Here is a 23058-nt window from a genome sequence, read left to right on the forward strand (position 1 = left end):
GCGCACCTCATCACCGCACCACCGATGTGCCGTCCTCGTACTGTTTTAGTGTTTAAAAACTTAATAACCGATCAATAATAATTTGCTGTTGACGAAAATTTTGGTTATAATTTTTTAAAACGGCCTTTAGTTAATCTATTTGTGTCAAGAATCATATTGGTCAATCAAGAACTTGAACCTCTTCCGTTAAATGAGCACGAAAAAATATTTCTACTTGTACTTAAAATTTAATCGCTACCTCTTTTATACATAACAACCTTTTAATTTTGAATCGTAAAGCTTTTGCAACTAATAAAAATATTTTAATAAATGAACCCTCCAGAACATAGCCTAGTTGAGCGTTTGTCGTTTTTGTCTGAAAGGTTAGCCGGGCCGTCGGCACACTTCTGGTGTAAACTAAAACAGAGTTCGTTCGCATCGCCCCCTTTCATGAGTATTTAGATTACCTCTGAATCACCGCTGAACAATAGTAATGAATACTGTTAATGATTAGTAAAATAGGATAAATTAATTCGTATTTGCAAAAGTTTTAAATCTTGAGAAAACAAAATCATTAATATTCCGTTAGTACTTACATAATAAAAACAATTTTAAAATCGTTAACATTATGACAAACAGCCGAAAACGTCTGAAAGTCCAGTTAGCTCGCATTGGTCAACAAGTTGCATAATATGTGTTTACAACATTGACAATTCGTCATGTGCGACGCGGCCCAAGGTGCTGTTCGAAGTCAGGTAGCGCGTCTTTATATTTAGACAGCAACTGGGTTAACTATTCTCCCGAAGAAACACGCACAGAGGCGGATCTATTTATTACAGGAGTAAGATTAATTTGACGCCCAGTAGGCTCAAATTCTGGGGATGTTTTTGTGAATATCATTTAGAGTAAGCGCCTGTTTTGCCCTTCGCAGCATTTTTACCTTCTATTTTGATAACTGTATAATTGCCACTCGTTCCCTTAATCCGTTCCTGCGTGACCAATGGAAACTTTGACGCAACGGGCTATGTATGGCTGGTCTGTCTGAAATGGGAGAAAGCGAATCAGACCACCTAACCCCGTTTTAGTAGCAAAACAGGAAGTGATACGTAAATAAAATTCGCTTTATGGGAAGTTAAAGTTGGGATACGCTTTTGATATTAGAATAAATTTGATATCTGTTCTAACTTCATTTTGTAAATTTAACAAAGAGCCAAAGTATTATAGTCCCAAAAAATATTTCTGGTAAGGTTTATAGCTGTACTTAAGGTCATTTTGTTCACAAAGTGAGTAGACCGATTCGATTGGACAGTATCAGTACCTTCGAACTTGCCGGTCAGTAACACAGAACTGAGGTTAAATCTCAGTTAAGTTCGCGTAACTGAGTAAGAGTACCCAGAATCTCAAACTACTCGCTCCCCGTATCTGTAGCTTCTTTGAAAGGTTTGCAACATAGCCACGATACTCCTAGCATTACTGTTGTTCAAGGGCAGTGGAACCCTCTCACCTTCAGGTAATTCGATTGCTTGTTCGTCAGCTCTAATTTTTTATTAAAATTTAATAAGACTTTAATCATCATCATCATCATCAGTCGACGTAGTATGACGTTTCTACTGCTGAACATGGGCCTCGCCTAAAGATTTCCAGATCGACCTATTGAAAGCCACCCGCATCCAGCGACTTCTTGCGACTTTTATTAGGTCATCTGTCTACCTCGTGGGTGGATGTCTGACGCTGTGCTTGCTAGTTCGTGGCCTCCCCTCAAGTAACTTCGTGCACCATCGGCAATTACTTCTGTGAGCTATGTGCCCTGCCCACTGCAACTTCAGCTTGCATGAAGAATTTAGTGTAATTTATTTAATTCGTTTTTTAAATAATAATATCCGCATGCTTATGACCGGATATGATTGCAGTAGAATATATCAAAAATATGCCGCACAAACACACACAAACTTAGACAGTACTTAATTATTATCTACTTTGGAATTCGCGATACGGTTGTCATTTCGATAATCAAAATTGTGTGATTAAGTAGTAGCTCTTCATATACGAAGTAATTTTGTATTTAACTTCTTGATTGTAGAGTATATTTTGAATACGGATAAATTTTCTACTTAGTCTTTCCTACCCTAAAGATTTGAAATACTTCAGTGAATTTATTAATGAATTCAAATTACTATATGTGTAAATTGTAGCTGGCCGTTTGTCATATAATGTGTTATAATATAATTATATTTTTACTGAAACAAATACGTTTTGTTTTTACATGATTTTTCTCAACTATATTGAACGCTAAATGCTACTGTGTGCCTATTCGCTACAGATATGTCTAGTATTGATATTTTTTTGGCGGCAGTGATTTCTCACCATCACGTGACCTACTTATGTGTATGCTGGCTTATAATAAAAAAAATATATGAACAAAACTTCTTATTCTCCCATATTTGTTAGCTTTCACTTTTCAATTTGTCATCGTCTCATCCTATTACCCATTACGTAACAAAAGAGATCTACTGTTATTTCATTGTTAAACCATTTATTTTAACATAAAATATAGCAATAAAAAACTCAAATAAATATATCACGCCTTTATACTCGAAGGGTTAGGTAGGGGTGTAACCAGGGCACTCACTTTTCGTCTGACTGTTCCATCCTATGATATCACAAGGGGGAAGTAATTACCATATCGAGCGCAAATATTAGACTCTGCGCTGATACCGAGATGGAAAACTCAGTATCATTTTGCTCGATACTGGGGATTCGAACCTGGGAACTCAGATCGGTGTCGTACCGCGCACGCAATACGATTAAGTACAAAATGTACAAATGTATTTTAACTGTCAATAAAAAATTAACATGATCTGCTCTCCATTAGTAATGATGAACACGGTACTTTGCACTCGACTAGTCAATCGCGCGATAAATTAAGATCGATAAGTGATAGTGTTGGGGCTGAGCGACGTCTAGACGTTATTCCTGATAGCGTGTGTGTGATGATTATTTAATATTGTTTTTTTTGTTTAAGACTATCTTTATCATGTTGATTGTTGACGTCGCTGTTGCTAACGACGATTAAATATTTTACATTTATTTAATATCGATTTTTATGTATATTATATTAAAAATATTTGAGTATATATTTTTGTATAAATCATCACTTATTTCACATATTAATTAGTTGTAATATATTTCTGAGTAATTGAAAAATATTTTGTGGCTTTATGTTTCTTATATTTTAAAATATTTCGCTACCTTGTATACCAATAATGTATAAGTAGCAAGCAAATATTTAACCACAATCATGGCTTAACACAGTAAAATATAGAGCAAACACGACACAGGTTACGTATACAAATGATAACATTTCACAAAGCCATTACGTATCTGTGTCATCAATGCCCTGCCCAAATTCTATTGAACAAATATTTATTCAATACAATTTATCTTAGATTCTGTCGTTTCTATCCAGCACAAAACATTTCACAACTCTTTGTATAACTTTGGCGATAGCTCCCATAGTGCGATCGTTTATCGGCGTGTCAAACCGTATCGGCGTATTGTGTTTTTCGTAGTATGTGGTTGAATAACCTACCTTACCGACTGATAATCTTGCATAATTCAGCTCTCAGACTTAGCTAATCGGCTCTCTTTGTTTGATAAAGTCATCATACGATAATACTAATTGAATGAGACTTCACGAAATCGCCTGAGATTTATATCTTTCTACTAGACAATAGGCGGACGTTAGACTAATGGATAAGGTGTTGCGTCGTGAGTGAAAGGCCGCAATATGGCAGACGGCAGTCATATTTTCGAAATAATATGGTTTTTCGCGTTTTGCAGACTGCATTTATTTTCGTAAACTCTAGGAAATAACAATGTAAAACTATGATACCGAAAATATTCAGTAGCAACATACTTAGATTGTGAAGCCGGAGAGGTTTTGGACTTCCAAAGCAAGGAACCGAAGTTAAGAGTTACCGTTTAAAAAATCACTTAGAACAAAATGAATTAGAAGGGAGTATTGGATTGTCATATTATACGTTGATAAACTCATATTTTACAAATGTTTCAACAATTATAAGATTAGTAAATAATAGTACACTATCTGCTAGTCTATCCCGAGGCTAGTTTTAAATTTAAAAAAACATTACGGATATTATTTTACGTTTCAGTCATTAGTGAATATTGCCAGGAGCAGATGATTAACGATGATTCATAATCAAAATGAATATGCCTTTCACGCGGTTCTCTTATCTACTGGATGTCTTCATCGCTATTTATTGCGAAAATATTACAAAGTAATAAATATAATATAAATTGAATTCACAATAACATTTACAATAAAAATATTACTTTCAAAATGTAGAAAGTATTGGTTTTTGTTATAAGTTCTTGCATTAAACTTTCATTAGATTGCTTGCTTCATCCTATTTAAAAGAGTGCATTTATTCATTAACAAATATAGTTAATTTAAAACCATATCATAAAATAAACCATAATTTAAGTCGGTTTCAAACAAGGCGGCATAATTGTATCGACTGGCAAGTGATAAATAAATCATCTCATAAAGCAATATTCTTTGGGCGCCACTCCACTTACTATGGGTTAAAATCGATTTTCCCGTGCCCGTAAAATAATGATAGGGAGTACCAAATAACCTCTTCATATAAGAAGACGATTAACAGCGTCTGTGAGTGCAGTGATCTCGCACACTGCACCGCTCGGGACATGGTCCAGATACGTGACGTGATTTATTCAGTCTATTCTACATGACGATATAAGTTAGTATAATTTGGACTAAGGGACTAGCCCCGATTTGATTGCATATCAGAATGAAAGAATATTTACGGCACAGCTAGGCATTGGAGGAGCTGTTATGTAGTGTTGTTAAAACAAAAAAATATTCGAGAGATGTTGTGTGTTCGCGGATGGCAAAATTGTGTCCACCCCTAACAGAATGCACACTGATGGAGTCTGAAAAGTGACAATAAGACATTAGGTCGAGTTTTTCGGCAAGTGCACGGTGATCGTAATGCATCCAGGTTAAAATATAACGATAATACAAAACAAAATGCGTAATAATACGTCAGAAAAATATTTTTCACCTTCTATATATTCACAAGTTTCCTCCGACTCAACCAAGCTTCCCACGGCTAGACTGGCAAATTTATAGCAAATGCCGTAGGTACTTATAGACCAAGAGTTTGGCGAAAACGCAACAGGTTGGACGCGTATCTTCCACCTGATCGATTAGTGATACTGTGACGCGTTTGATAGATGTTTTGAACTTTGCGTTGTTGGCGCGCCGCGCTTGGTGACAATCCAAATTCTGCCGAATCGCACGATAAAGGTGTTAACGACCTTAGTAATTCGTAAACAGTCCGACAAAACATCCTAATAATGACTGTACACAGTCTACAAGACTACCTTCAGTGTGAATTTCATTGTTAATTGGCATCGCATGACCTTAAAGTAAACGAGGCAAAAATGTACGAAGAAATTGAAATGAACGACGGCAATGAAATTGTGGGCTAGTTTTTAATAATATATTTCGTAAAATTGGTGTTAATGTCCTCAGTTCACTGGTTGGCTGTGAACTACAAGCTTTAGCCTATATAAGCTAGATTTTGGCTGCTGTTTGCCTTGAAATTTGAGGTTATTCAAGAATGTCTTGCTAATGACTTGTCGATTTTTTTTGAGTATAATATTGGTTATATTTGAGTAAATATTTTCCGCCAGACAGCTTGTTATTCTAAAGTATTATTATAGGTCATTTAACAAGATTTCAACTTCTGGTTTATTTTTATCTTTCATGGAGTAACGACCGGCGAATTTATAGAATATTAATGTATTACTTCACGTGTATCCCTATTTATGAATGAGAATATTGCAATGCCGGCCAAAATATTAAGATCACAAAAATAAAGATTGATTGCTTCCATATTAATCTTTAATTAAATTATGGTAAAAATAAGTCACAATAAAGTACCTTTTATCGCTAGTTAAAGTACCGTTCATCGTTCCCATTTTTGAAAACCTCAATTTGAACAATAAACAATAGTTACGTCGGTGACACATCATTATTGTGTCATGAATTTTTGTGGTACGACTAACAATTAGATTCAAGTACATGCCAAAAATCTACATTGGCTTCTAGAATGTACTGCTCCTGACATACAATTACTGCCTTTTATTTGTAAAGCGGTTAAAAGCCAACGAACTAACAATGGTATTGCCGAGCAGTTAATAGACATAAACGAATAAAGCTGACTATGGTAGTAAGTTGTTGAATAGCAAAATGGGTGTAACTGACAAATTAGGGCGAATGTTTTGACTACTCGTTATGCTTTAAATCCTTAGAGGATTTTGAGTTTGAAACGAATATATAAGTAGTTAAAATGTGTCGCTAAAAATGTACGCGTATTGGACAAATAAAATCATTCTTTACAACATAGCTATGTAATAATTTACGCAATTGTCGGGCACTGTACCAAATCGTGGAAGTGTTGATTATATGTCACTTATGGTGAATATGTGAGGTTGGGGAACGTCTAGCGTTACATAAGGTGCGGTGTTTTGCTCGCATGCGCGTGCGCCACCGCGAGTCCACACCATGGCGCGAGGCCTCGCCGCCGCCCGGTTTCACAATCGCAGCTCCGCCACAGCAGCCGTTTTCACTTTTTCGCTGTCAAGAACGAGCGTAACGATAAACAAACTAACATTTTGGCCGTCACTGCCAACAAATAATCTAGACGCTACTGGTCTAAAGAACCACTCAGTGCCAGATAATTTGAGGACCTAACGCCACGCGTCTGGGTTTAAATTGCATCAGCGCTCGCGCGTAACCTACGACAAGGTTCCTGTGAACATCGCCACTCGACAAACAACACAGAAGGCCTTCCATTCATAGACATCGATTCTTATTTTGAACCTTATCTAACCACAATAACAAACACATTCGAACAACAAATGAATACGATAAATGCCGTTACGTCGTACGAAATACGACTGTAGAAATACCGAGGCTGTTCATTGACCTTTTTAGTACATAATACTAGCGAAACAAAAGACGAATTTTGTTAGATATAAAGAAGAACCTTGATCTGCAATACATTACCTGTTATTGTGAAATACTATTAAGATAATAGCGGTTCTAAATAGCGGCGCGACGGGACGCGTGGGTTTTATAATAAAAAAAAAATGCTTGATAAATTGAAATATCGCTTGTTTCCCACACTTAACAGTTGGATTTATGTAGCAAAAAAATAAGCAAGTCAAGGACATTTTTAATTTACACATAAATAATTAAAAACGTAATAAAGGTAACATTACAAAATGCGGCCCTTAAAAATATTATTCACAGCATGCTCTAACAAATGGGTCGCAAATATATTCTCATAAGTTTACGTTGTAATTGATAATAACAGTTTCTTAATATTAAGAAATTGTAACGAATCGAGTGTTCAGTTAATGACCGACCTCCAACTTTCCAACATGAATGTTCTCTAGTTAACCAACGCCACAAAAGCCCAAAGGTATCCGATTAGTTGTGTTGTACCGTGGATCTATAAGTGGTCTCGTCATAATAATAGTAATGGCTGACATTGCCTCTCACCGTGCCACGTAACTTCGTTACGTAAAAGGTCTTTACCCCTCTTTATTTGGCACAGTTGTATTGAAGAGATGTTTTAATTGATGAGTGTTGGTTGGGTAAGCGGACAATGTGCTCGCGATCATCTCGAATCACTCTTCAATATGTTTGAGCAATGAAGCTTTTAGCGGTTAGTATGTTAGAAGTCGCAGTTTACATTGCGTTTGCGAAACACTTCCAAAAATACACAAGGTGCGGCATTTTATTATTCCTTTAAAAGAATATAGTTTTAAGAAATTTTAATATGCAATTAATATTTTATGTCTTTTGAATTTATAATTAAATATGGAGACATTGTTAAAGCTCGGAGTTAGAGTGCCTCCTGAGCTTGGGTGACAAGGTTCCATTTAGTAATTGACTAAAATCTCCATAATGAAAAGACTAGATTATCACCTAATGCCATTCTTTACACAATGCTAGAGAAAATTAAATACATCCACAAAGAAATACGACTTTAATAATACATTCTAATAACATTACATCGATTTTTTTCCTCCTTCACGTAACAGCAATAAAATAACTTCGACTGTCAGTCGGCGTGTTATTTTGAGAACAAGATAATGATGTATGTAAATTATCACGTACGTTAGTTCGCAAATGAAGACGTGCATTGCTATCGGGCATCTAATTTGCATTCTGCCCAAAATAATTGCTACCTACGTGCAACACAGCTCGGTAGCGTGGTTTCGCAAAGAAATCGCGTCTAGACTAAATTGTATAATAACTTAAGAGCAGTTATCGGAGGATCTATGATAGGTGTGAAGATTTATCGTTCTTATAAGATCTTGCACTATCGCTTTGGATGTTAAGGCTTAGCATCGATTGATGTGAAACGATTCTCTTCAATAAACAATAATGGTTTCGAATTGTCTACATATATTTTATGAATGCGGGTATATCATACAAGATAATTGAATTTAAATATTATTTCAAAGGCATTCGAATCTTACTCAATTCTCGAGTATACTTAGTTTAAAAGTGTAGTAAAATAATTAATATAGAAGCTGTATACGCGACGTATGCCCCTTAAGAGTGCACGGCGTACTCGCTGTTTCGCAAGGGGCCTCCGATGGCTGGTGCATCTTTGCGTAATTTGTGCCGACACAGTATACGGCTGTACCAGACACCAATGTCACATGTTATGTAAACGTCTTAGAAGCTAATAGCCCTAACTGCGACACTTACAACTATAGAATTATTGCCAGTAAGCTATAATTATACTTTCCCTTCAATAAGCTACAGTTTTATTTAAAATTACGGTCAGATACATAACAGTCTCGTGAATAAGAAAGACAATAACGCTGTGAGAAAACAATTTCAAAATTAATAAGGTCCATATTGCATTGTTTATTAAATTTACACTTGACTCACTGCGTTGCGTACGAGTTACGAAAGTTTACACGAGACCAAAACACTAAAACGAATTTCCTCATACAAACTCGCGTTAACCCAGCTACCAAAAATATTTTGTTACGGCGCCGAGCCGACGGAAAATCTTCATATAGTTTCCCTGTTTACTACTGGCCAATCTATTTTGGAGGATGTGTTGCAAGCATTTGTCGTTCGGACATACGCCGTTTTCCTATTAATTTTGTTTACAAAAAAACAACACCACTGATCGCATATAGATCAGTTTATTGTGTTTATGTTTTCTTGACCCATCAACATACAGTCAGTCGGCCAACTCACGCATGTAAAGCAAACAGTTTACGTTTAAAAAATATTTGAACACATTAGATTAACACAACTGCAGTTTCATAGTAAACGTTTCTGCAACGGTAACGTTAAATGCACATGATGGCTATTTAAAGACCTCATTCTTACGAAACTAATGTGCCATTTGCAGCGTTTCTAAGAATAGTTTCATTTACAATTGATTTATTATCCGATAGAAGTCGGTTAATGACTGTTCAAGTAAAAGCTTCCTAGCCGGTGCATCTTGGTCTCATGCGATAAGATAATTAGGTCTGAGTGTGAGTGGTACAAATCCGGCCGCGGGAGGGTGTTAAGGGTACTTATACAACACGCGATCGAGTCACGCGAGCTCGCCACAGTAACACACTGCTAAAGAAACTGCGAGGAAAACGTCTTCCGGGGTGAATGGCCGTGTTGCGTAAAGAGCCCGTGGTGGCGCAACATGCGCACGCGCCCCTCCGCGCAGCCCGACGTGCTTGCATGCCACGCAATGCCATCTAGCGGCGTGTTGCACAATCGCCACTGGAGTATAGGCACCATACAACAGCATGGTACTAACATCTACCACAGACTCTCAGGCCACTTTAAATTATTCCTCGTTAATAGTCCAACTATTGAAGTTCAGTACCCTGATAGCAAAAAAACGTAATAAAACATTACTCACATTTTAAATATAAACCGCGTTGCGAACAAATTGCAATATGTAACGGGTAAAGCGTGTGACGAAATGAAATTTAATTCCTAGGTCAAGGTTTAGCTTCTCTTCGGAATGGGAAAATTGCCACATATCGGCGACCTTAACTCGCGCCGCGACCGGCGGTTTCGTAAGACGATACCGCAAATAACGGCGCGAACACACTGCGGGCCTGTCGAATATTCGCGAGTGTTTGAAAGAGGTAGTAACGTTTCTGGAACTTTTGGTCATCGAGGATAATATGTCCATAGAGTGTTCGTCCAGGAGTTTTATGACAATGTAGTAATATACATACATAAATAATAATGAAACAGATTTTATTTCAGGGTAAAAAAACCCTTCATTATTCCCCAATTCTGTAAATAATTTGCATGTAAAACCATTCTAATTATAAAAAATTACCCGCAACCGCGAAGGAATAATTGAGATGGGGTCTTAACAGAGCCAAAGAAATGGAAAGTCAGTTATACAACGGACACCTGAGCGCCGTGAAAGGCGCGTGCGTTTAATGTCAGCCACCCGTGGTCAAGGCTTTAAACTTTTTTGAATACTTGCTTCACGCGATTTTTATCTTTCTGTCTTACGGCACGTGAGTATTGAACTCGCTAAAAATCGTGATATGGAATAAGCACGCATTTTTTTTAAAGTCATCCTTTGTATAAAACTTTATTATAGGGACATTTGTATTGTTTTTCATATTACTTTGTTAAGTTGAAATACATTATTTACTCTAATGAGATGGTAAAGATATCTTTTCAATGTTAAGTGAATTTTAAAATTTGATAAGGTCAAGTATTATGCGATATTTAACCATGCATCCGTATTTTTCCATAGTCTAACTTTTTAAATTAAGCTAACACTTCACTCCGTATAGAGGCATTTTATCTGGTTTAATATTCTTTAAAACACCGTAAACAAACATATCCTGCATCGGAATAACTGTATATATGTATCTTCTAAGTATATTAATAAAAAAATCTTCATCGAAAGTAATAACGCGAAGAAAGCCATTGTCTCGCTACGGTCGGTCGAAAGCGAGAGTAATTGGTCTAGGCTGCGCGGGCGCACGTAGCTAACGGTACCTTGCGTGGAACGAGTTACTGTACTTCCCGTAGGAGCAAGCTCCGGAACATGTCGGTGTAGTGTTGTGGACAATGGATATCGATATACTATTAAACGATATTTATTTATTTTATTTGGTACCGGTTTGAAATAATGACATTGTTTTCGTTTTAAAACAATGCAGAGAGCATACAAATAAAAATCTACATAATAACCTTTGGTTATTGGTTAGAGAATCACATAGTGCTAATACAATTAGGATGGATTAGAGTTTCATTGTTAAAAGAGATGTTTTTTCTTTATTAATCTGTCGATATAAAATTTCCATAAATTTATCTGTCGGTATAAAATTTCCATGGATCAGAGCGTTAATGGAATCAAGTGTTACTGTCCTTTCCGATTAAAACACATTTAAATCAATATCGATGTGTCGATACCTGTACAGCACTATAGCCACCGGTCAGCCACCATTGAGACCTTAACCACTTTCTCTTTCGTCGGCCACCACTCGTGCTTACAACAGGTACGTGTAACATATTTGTGTGTGTGTTGTTACATCACGTGTAAGTTTAGCTGACGCATCAGCCAAGCGAAAGGTCAATCTATTTATAGTGAAGTAATGTTCACTTTCCATAAGAATGTGTTCGGGACAGATTTGATTTTAAGATCATTCACCTCGGTTGACTCTAGTTTGGGCCGCGGGTAATATAATTAGTGATGTCTGTCAAGCCGGCTTGACACTTTCATTTACTGTTTGACGTGTTATGGCGTAACTTTAAAATGTTTAAACTTGGAAGTGTTCAAATGTGTCGATTGTATTGACAGCAAATCACTTTTAGGATCGGTATGACAAGGTGGTGAACATATCACTTATTATTACATTTCTTATTATTCTTATTTAATATTTTCTTTAAAAAACTTTTGGATGTCATTCAAATAATTTGTGTATTTTTATAAATTTAATTTGAATACTCTCGTTTTATTACATGTTACTATAATTTTATAAACAAATGACATAACTTTGAAACTACTTTTACCGCGATAAAATGATTCAGAAAATATACAAAAAAATATTTTAAGATAGGTATCTTTCGAATGATGAGGTAATAATAAAGATTTTAATATCCGATAGCAAAAAATAATAGAGGAAGCTGTAAAATTCAAAGTAACGTTTTCAGTATTTATATAACAGTGATAATATTGTTTTTTGTTTTATAAATTGCGCAAATGTTGTTTATTCGATAGCTTTACGTAATTGATGACCCGGCCGTGACTGTCACTTCGCATTGATAGTAAAAGTGGGAGTGAAAGTTACAAATCGTTGCTGGAACTAGTAATGTCATTGGGTTATTATTGAAACGAGATAAAATAATAGTTTTTACATTCACGACTTAATTCCCGAACGGCTAGGCACAGGCGCAACCTGTGCGCGCCCACATTTCGCCGTGCAAATCCCGTCCTATGATGTGATAGAGGACGAGCCGATCGCCGTATAGAGCATAAATTGTCTCTGAGCTGATACCGATTTTTAGATAGAAAATACGAATAAAGTAAAGACGTTTTAATTTTTGTAATAATATTTTTGTTTGGTTATATTTAAAAAGAATAAAGTGCTCTTCATTGTATTGCTAGAGGCGTTCTTTTGTTTATCTGTGAAGTACGATATAACGAACGTATTGATTTTGCTCTGCTAATAAAAAATCATAGAAATCTTACTCAAATTTAATTTACTGGAATCTGTATCCCAATGGTATTGAATAGAGGAGAAGTTATACATTAAAATATATACCTAATTCAACTCAGAAAAACTCCGTATTTAAGAAAACAAACAAAACTCAGTCTAGCGTAACAAAATATTGATTCAATCACGATTCAATTGTGATCTCGCGCATCTTTTATTCGTCGAGACAAAGTCTTGACATTGTCGACAGATGACAAAAATTACGCTGATTCTAAATATAGGCAAAGTTGGCAATGAGTAGATCATACAATAGTAGAAGGCCCGAGTCCGTGACTCGGTGATAACATTGCCGGTGTACAAAGGTTTGCCGCAAGGCCGCGCTGGGCTGCCTACAGCCTGCGTGGGAAACCCTACTGTTGCACGCTCGGAAGGGACGGGGCGGACTGCGAGCTACAAGCGATGGAATGAAATATACAACGATTAGATTCTTTAACTAAATGATTATCTGTAAAGTACATTTTACGTTGGACTTGGATTTTGACAATTCTGTCTTTATTGTACCGTTCTATGAAAGTACGACATATTTTATGTGGTTCAACCTGTTCTAAGTTGAATTAATTTAAACGTTATTAATATTAATAAATGTATTACTTAGCCTGGCTTTGGTTCTTAGACGAGTAAATTACCTGCACCTAAACGGAAATACTGCCATGCTGGTATAAATGTTGTATTAAATCGAAAGTGCCACCTATTTAATTCAGGCAAATAAATGTAACTGTATCGTATATTTTATAGCTTTTAGTTTGTTTGGTATCTCATTTGTCGACTAGATTTGTTGCAATTCTGAACTGACCTATGTTTTCGCAACATGATATGGATAAAATTAGCATTTACAATGCTGTTGGGCTCAGGCCTCTCCTTACTTTATGGAATTAAGCAATATTCAATACTGGACCAATGTTGATGACCTCTCCAGTCTAGTATCTGCATTTTCAAGACATTTTAGAGCACACGCAAATAGCCAAAACAGTTTGCGACATACTACGGTTGACATTAAACAGGATTGATTTATTATTTTAAGCTTTACATTAAATTTACTTATATTTTCGAGAATAAGGGCCGAATTTTAATTATTCGGCCTATAAATTATCTATAATCTATATCTAAAATAAATACTAGCCTGATTATAAAAGTGAAAAATGAACAATTTATTTTATTTAAAGATATTTTTAATTTGTTTATGTTGTTTTATTCTATGGACAATTTTGATCTGATGACGTAGTTTCTGAGGCTAATATACTCAAGTGAACTGGCGTATGGCAAGTTTAGCACATAATAGGCACATGTTGTCATTCTTGGCAAATCATTTTAGTAACGCGCTATTAACATTGCATATAATTTGTATATAATCCTCAACGTGTTTTGTATATTTATTAATACAATGTAGTATTATTCGTATTATTAAGCCGCAAATATATATATTATTAGTTAAAAATAAAAAAAAAATGTTTTGTTATATTATTGGTACTGTTTGTTATAAAGTAATTTATTTAAAGATGTAATATTGTTTTAGTTCATAGAACGAGCTACAATCAACTTTATTAATACTTCGACCTTGGGCTTGAGTATTGTTTACTAATATTCTATGTGTGGCTAATGCAAGAAATATCAACTAGAGGCCTTTACAACATTGCTGTGCCATGACTGTTTTAAGCTTTTTAGTATGACTTAGTGATGATTAATAGTACCAGTCCTATATTATATCTCACTACCCACTGTCCCACTGCTGGATACAGGCCTGCTAAACTCCTGAGAGGGTTTAGGTTTTAGTCGACCAGGCGGGCTTAGTGCGGGTTGGTAAACTTCACATACGTTCGCAATTCTTATGGCGAATTCTTATTTATTTATTTATTTATAATTAGGACAACCAGTAGTTGTTACATTATAAATAGCTCCAATAAAACATAACAGTAATGATAGGTTTAAATGCACAACATTTTAAGGTGTCACAGCATGCATTGACAAAAAAAATAACACCACACATATTAATATTAATTAACTAGTCATACATCATAAATGCGTAATATTTTACAAATAAATGTAGTAACTATATTAAAAAAAAAAGGGTGGGGACTTTATGATATTCAAAAACAATGAACAAATTATAAGTAAAATAATAAAGACTTTTATAAAACTCGGAAAATGTGCAAAATGACATTACACACCTTGATCTCTCAACAATGTCACAACAACCTTTTTGAAAAACGACAATTTATCCACAAACACATCCACTTTCCCAGAAATAGAATTGTATGTCTTGGACAAACGGGATATGGTATAATTCTTAGATATGTAGGTTTCCTCACGATGTATTCCTTCACCGTTAAAGCGAGCAATAATTATTATCAATTTATACACACGTAACGTCAAAAAGTCAGAGATGTTTGCCTTGAGTTTTGAGCTTAGGGTCTTCGCTATGTAGACAGCTCCATCTCCAACGAGGCTATCATCGCTTTTTGATGACACATTCTTACAAAGCAACATTGAACACGTGAGTTACTCGACATTATGTTGGACAATATTTTTAAAAGTATTTACTGAGCTATTTTGTTACTTAAAAATATATATGCAAGAACTTGGTCATTAATATATTACAAGCAAATCAAATATTGTAATTTAAGCAAAGGACATTCGAAAAGCAAAACGATTTCTGATTATCCATAAACAAGTTAACTACACTTTCGTAACTCTGGAGTTATGAGCTGCCATAACGACGGCGGTTGTGAAAACGCAATTAATTCTCCTACACTAGGGTCCGCGGTCAGAATGTCCTAGGTTTGCTAAAGTTCACTAAGTACATTTAGTCACAAAAGTTTCTCAACAAATTCACTTCAAATAGCCTATATAATTTTGTTTCCTTACCAATAATTGTACTATCTTCTGTAAAATAAACCATGTAGGTATTAATTTATTTTTAATAACGAAAAAATATGTTTTAGCATGTGATTTGAAGTTTTGAATTTATATACAAAAATGATAGCTGTTAATATAATGGTAGATTGGGTATTTTTGTGGCGTACTGTACCTAGGTTACAAATCGCGTGGCGCGTGGGTGTATGGGCGTTCGCCTACTATATCCGCCGACAGACGTGATTGATGCAAATCAAATATCCATACGCCGCCATTATATCTTAGTGTTTAGGATAATTATTCACCGATACATTATTTATTACAGTTTATTGAATTTGAAATAGGCGAGTCGATGAACTGTGGCTTAGTAAGGGATTTGTCATCTGTTGACTCGATTTATTTAATTTTTTTAAATGATTTTAAAAATAGAATGCCTGAGCTTATTTTGAGGAATAAATTTTATTTTAAATTGGAATTAATGAATATTATAACTACCTGTTAAAGTAACTTATGGTATTGGCAATTATTTATGTCTTATAATATTTATTTAATATCAATGATGTAGATTTGTCAGAAGATTTGTTATAATTTATAATTCAATATGTATGTTCAAGCTTTGAATATAATTTATTGACGCGAAAAAATATTTTCTTGTTCCAAACTTATTTATCACTTACTTTACTGTTAAATTACACACAACAATATTTAGAAAAGTGTATCAAGTGTTTGAACGCGTAAGATTTCTCTAAGAATAAAAAATAGGTTGAAAGATTACTGATAAGATTAAAAAAAGCCCACGAAACGAGAGCAAACACGTCAACAGATAGTTGCGTGCCCGAACTCCGGAGCAACATATTTGTTTAGAACAAAGTTTTCTTCTTTAAGATTATGTGATTATAAGTTTTAAGTACCAAAAATGAAGCAAAAAAATGTATCAAATTGTAAATTTTGTAGAGAAAAATCATATAAGTTATAATATTTATATTGTACGTATCCGTTAGGAGTACGTACCCTTCCATGTAAACGGTTTGCTGGACCTATTGGCAGTACAGTATAACGTTAGATGGCGGTTTTATGGCCTTATCATCATTGACCCTAATTTTAGACAACTACCTCCCGGCCGCTCGTTGCTCTGTGACTAACCAAGCGCAGATAAATAACGTAATGGCAACACGTGATGTGATTCGTCACTAACTTATTTTGCTAGGTTCATAAAATTAACAACAAATATATAAAATATCATTGACGTCTCTTCTATAGACACGAAGTTCCATATAAACTATTTGTTCAAAATCTGAACTAAAATGGCAACTAAAACGTCACTGTTATAATTTATTTAACTTGAACAACAAATAATTTTACTTGACTGATATTTTTTTTTCACATTCAGGTTTACATTTAGACTCGAGTTCTTATATTATGAGCGCCATTTCGTATATAACCACACGCTGTGAATGTAGAAATCATACTAAAGTCATGTGTACGGATTTCAGAACAGTTCAGTCGAACACAATGAGTGTACGGAACGCCAGATCTAGTACATATATATCGATGTAAAATATATAATATATTTTTAGTTGTAAGTGCTTTGCTGTTTCTATGTTTTTGATATTTAAATTTAATTAAGAAATTGTAAAACCAATCAATAAAATCACTTTTATTTTAACAGTTTGAAGATATATTAAGGCCATATTAAACATAAAAAATGACCGCAAGTCTTGTAGAAAGCTAATGCCAAAATCTTATCGCCTGTCAACGATTTAAATCACTTAAGAACATCTTAAGAATAATAATTTGAAAGGCATTTAAATACAAATGTCATTACCATTTGATTTCTAATCTCAAAACCCGATTCGGTTCATCACTTATCACTAGTCAATAGACAGTAAAATCATCAGTTAAATCGGAATTTGAAATTTATTCCAATATGTATGAATTGCTTTGGATTTATAGATTATGCCTCTTTGCTTCCCTTGTCTTGCAAGAATTAAAAAAAAACAAGAATTAAAAAAAATACGTATATATTTTTTTATTGCATACTATAGATTAATTGACATAGTAACTGGCTGACACGCAGATCAAGGTCCATTCCATCTAACGCAGACTTCTAAGTAACACCGTAGAAAATTCTTTAAGCACGCAGCTGCTAATAAAACTGGTCACCGCAGCTACATTACTGGCGCCATAACATGAATAATGACGGGCAGCGATTTGTGCACGTAAATTGTCAGAAAATTACATGTTTCCATTAATAATAATTAGTTTTCAATTTCGTGTTCCTACAATACGCTGTGTAAATTTTATTGGAGTTACATTTGCAGATATTGTTAAATACATTGTTATTTTATAAATTGAAAAAGATTATTTAGACTTAAGATACATAATAAATAGTACTAGTGATTGTCTAGCGATCAGAATTCATCCGTCAAATTTAATATATTTGTAAAAAATATATAAATTTTAAATAGCGGCGATAGCCCAGTTGGGAGTTGCACGGACTGCCGAGACGAATGACTTTTCTAAAATTATGCGTATTCTTTGTGAATAATTCTTGCTTTAACTGTCAAGGAAAACATCGTGAGGAAACCTGCATACTTGAGAAGGTCTATAAATGAATTTTGAGAGTGTGTGAAGTCTACCGACCCGCACTAAGCGTGGTGGACTAAGGTCTAATCCCTCTCAACAGTACAGGAGGCCAGTGCCCAGCTGTGGGACAATATATAACACAGAGCTGACAATCTTTTCTTTTATATCTCTCTATATACAATTTATTTATACCAAATCTGACACTCCTACTTGCTCTTAAAAATAGGTACAAAGTTTTATGTTGGTGTATTAAATATAAAATATTTAAAGCAGTATAGTGACAGGTTTCAAAGGATTACGAATGTATTGAATCAAGTCCAACGTAAACATTCTAAGTAAATCTGGAGTAACAGAGTTCATTTATAAAATAAGCAATAAATTCCGCAAGAAGGATATCGAATGAGACGCTATAAATAATTTAAACCATAATAGTAGGAAGCGCAAGTTTTTTTTTAAATATAGAAAAACTACAAGGAAATATTAGAGGGCTAACCGAGGTACGATAAAAACTATATATCCGCCTAAATGACTAGGTTCCTTAATGGTATACTTTTTATTAACTTTAGCAATCATAAGTATACTTGGATTGTTTCATTCGTTCACTTAAAGGGTCCATCACTATTAATAACATTTGATTGATTTAAATAAGGTATTAAATATCCTCTGCACAAAGTTTTATAACTTATAAGGTTCGCGTTTATAATTTGTATTAACTTATAAAACGCAAAGAAAATATTATCCGTAAATATTTTGTGTAGAGTTTTTTCCAATAATATAATAGCTATAATCTTTATATATAATAAATAATATCCTCCGCCGCGTCTGTCTGTCACAACGCGATAAAATAAAAATCTAACGCATGGCTTTCATCAAAATTTGGTATGGAGATAGTTTATGACCTTGCAAGTATATAAGGGGATTTTATCGCGGGAAAACTCTCACGCGGGCGAAGCAGCGACTAAAAGCTAGTTTATTTATTTATTTACTTTTACACCAACAACACGTCACAACACAATATAACGATATTTACTTAAATGTATGAGAATTCACAATATTCAATTTCATGGCAGGTACCATTTAAAAGTTTCAGAGCAACAATTAGAAAAATTATATATAGATTGTATAGTTTAGATATTAATGTGTGTAATGCACCTAAACGACCAAACGAAAAACTATTTTGCATTCTGATATAGAGACGAAATATCAATTCGATAACGTATTGCAATTGCATTATCTCAACATACGCATTATGAACGCCCGCGCATCGGAGCAAAATTACCACAACTGTGGTCTGTATAGGTACTTTCCGAAACTAGGACAAGCCGACCGTCATCCCGAAGCTAGATACGATCTCTAACAACTTTATGTTTTATAACGAAAAATTTTATCGCGTTGGCTATGTGATCACCGCCTACGTTTGTTTATATGTGAGGGTTGGTACAAGGTTGAGAGTAACCGATCATATAAACAAATTATCCGACGATTATTGTTATTAAATGAGATTTAATATACAGGATATTTATTTTAAAACAAAATACTGTTTTTCTTATTTTTAATTGCATTAATTGCTTAAATAGGGCGTAATTTCTTTGTGGTGTTAGTTTAATAAAAATATGTAAGCATTACCGTTTATTGTTTTGAATAATTAAAATAAAAAAAATCTTAATTACTATAAAAATCATATTTCTCATACGTATTGCTGCAAATATAAAAATTAAAGCAAAATATAAGTATTAGTAAATTCCCTTGTAGGTATTAATTTTTAATACTTTTTATTTTTATATAATACATAATTCCATTTTAAAATAGGAATATTAGAATATTTTTAAGTCTGCCTGTATTACATAAGTATACTTATTAGAGATTGCATACGATTTAATTTTCCTTAAATATTTTTATTTAGTAATGTCTTTCATAATATTTTATTTATGAGTCAAGTGTTCTTAAGGTTAGCATAAGTTCTTAGAAAATATTTATCTTTGCAGTTACACTAGGCACCATTACATTGATTAGATAAATGCTTAGTGCAATGAGATAACCAGCTATTATTCACATAAGTCTGTAGGTTACGAGCCCAGTACGTTAAGGATCGACTTTCATACTTATTAATGGCAAGTAAAATTAACAATAACATGATTAATTTTAGTGTATTTTAAATATTGTAATGTCAGGTCGCGTTATGAATAAATAAGAACGCCAAAATAATTGCAACTACTTTTTTAATATTTCATGACCATGCGTTAAAATTCACTTAGTCATAGGGACTATTTTTAACTTTCTTTTGATTTTATTTATTTAATTTACTGTTAATCGATTTATTAGTGTACACAATTTTTGTAATAGGATATAAAAAAAACTATTTGCTCCTGTTAAGATATAAATGGCAAGAGAATAAGTTTGGTGCACCCATTTTTTCGCGGGGAAAATATTTATTATCGCTACCACCATTTGCAGGGGGGGGGGGGGGAGGGGAACGGTTATGTTGGTTTTATCGGACTTACGGTCCAATGAATTGCACCAGTTGCATCTCTATCTAACCCTTCATGAAATATGGCGTAATCTATTTTTATGTTTTTAATTATAAAATGTCACTTAAACCTATTATAATTATGTACAGGATGTTTTAATTATGATTTTTGGCAGTTTTTATTATTATTCATAAATTTCGCTGTTTTATGTATACCTAAGTTGAAAAGGACATTGTTCCGATAATTAAGTAATGAATGAGTGAATTTTCCAACGTCCTGTTGAGTACGCAAATAACACGAGTATTACAATAATACATTCCTACCGACAATGCGTCACCTTGCCAGCGTTCGTTGACGCATCAACGTTTTGTCCAAACGACCTTACAGCCTAAGCGTGTTAGACTAACTAATAACAGCCACTAGTTATTCTATCTCGCTCGCACTAATTAGTTTTACAATTCGCACGAGCGAGATAAAACATCTGTGATGATGAATTTAGTCACTACAAGCAATCACCTTCGTAAAGGTAAAGTGGATGGCGCTAACGAAAACGAAGGGCGATAGGGAGTCGAAGTGTTTGAAGGTAAACTTAAGCTCTGTACTAATTGCTGACAATTCATATTGCTATTTATGTGTCGATTGTTTAGAACTTTTGTATGTTAAAATTTGATCGTTTTTGGTTGAGTCTATATTGAGTTGTAACCTATTTTATATATAAACTTGATTAACCGCCATTTTTAATTAACTGTGCCATCGCTTTTTTCGGTCTATCACAAAAATTAACCAAACAGAACAAAATTATTTTTGACAGGCTTACAAATGAGTTATTTTGAATCGTTCATTCTCAGAATCGGATTGAAGATTAAGATTGGGATCGTTTATTGAAAACAGCTGTTAATTGGTTATTATGTATTTTTTTATTGGCACATATTCTAAAATTAAATTAATTACTTATTAGAGGCCGTAGTTGGAATGTACAAAGTAATTTTTCATAGTTTCTACTGGACATTAGATTTGTACCTAAGGGCCTTTTCTCAGTCCAAGGTTACCGATCAACATACATTTAATTAGAACAATATTTCTTATAAATTATATCATTACTACAAGGGTAAACAGCAAATAAATAACATTATAATGATTAATCAAAGTTATCTGATTTAAATTGTATGATTCGGTGCCCATTGATACACCTACGCTTATACAAAATGATTAATTTAATTGGATAAATTGTTAGTTTATCTAAAAACAATAGAAATAATTCTTGTCAACTTTAAGTTTTCTTATTTTTTGATGCAAGGGGAAGTAACAATCAATCTGTGTTTATTTATTTTGTATTTAACAAAGTTAACTTCAAGAACACAGCGTTCCTGCATTTATATTGCTTTAAAAGTTTCCCAAGATAACCTTGTAATTTTCTATTCATATGAAATTTTGAATTTGAACTCAATTGCAAATAAAATAAATATATTTATGCAATCCACTCCCTAAATCCAATACGCTCGTCAATTGGTATCAATATAAGCACGTGTTTTTAAACAGCTTTGAATTAGGTAAAACTTTAAACACACATAAAATAAACTATAGTAACCCTTAAAAGGCAACAGAAAAAAATATGGCCCAATTAGTCATAAAACACATAAATTAGTCATACAATAACTAAAATTCCGTGAATAACTTAACCGTCGAAATATCCGTTACTTTTTGCCATCTTTATACACGTCACGTATGAAGAGGTCTATTATAATCTATTAATATAAGACTACAATGCAGGCGCCTAACAATAGTTGCCAGAAACATGATGTCATAAGCACATCCTTTCTCTCTACTTTCACCGTCCTTGAACAAACGCTAATCAGTGTACTATGTTCGCATTCGTTAACCAAATCAATCTTACAGCGATACATTTAAAGTTTAAAGTTGCGTATCAAGCTCAAGCTATTCGTAGGTTCATGCCAACACAGTTTTGACGAAGTCCATTGCATACCAAATCGTGATTTTATCTAATAAACGGTTAAGGCAAAAAAATTAACGCAAAGTTTATGCTAGAGAAAGTAAGCTCTAGCCAAAAATATAATTTGCCAGATTAATCACGAATTTCACTTAAATGGATGGCATTCACCGCATTTAATTTCGTGTTGCGAAAATATTCGTTATTACCCTATTAGCATTTTTGTAATGTCCTTGTGTATAATCAAAGAGGTGATATGTAGTTCCAAAACAATGAATGGATGTTTCTTAGTCTCACTTTATTACAAAAAAAATAATAATACGTCGGCCACAAAACCAGCTTAAAACTCTGGTACACATTAACTTCAATATTCTTTTTTCTTTA

At 34.0% G+C, this 23058-nt stretch overlaps 1 protein-coding gene across 4 annotated transcripts in view; it reads right to left on the reverse strand.

Moving 5' to 3' along the window:
- Positions 1-23058, reverse strand: part of LOC115444883 (hormone receptor 4) — a 60626-nt gene that overhangs the window by 31415 nt on the left and 6153 nt on the right. The gene's annotated exons all lie outside the window — the stretch shown is intronic.

This window comes from Manduca sexta, chromosome 28 (genome assembly GCF_014839805.1).
Source record: "Manduca sexta isolate Smith_Timp_Sample1 chromosome 28, JHU_Msex_v1.0, whole genome shotgun sequence".
Lineage (NCBI taxonomy): Eukaryota > Metazoa > Arthropoda > Insecta > Lepidoptera > Sphingidae > Manduca > Manduca sexta.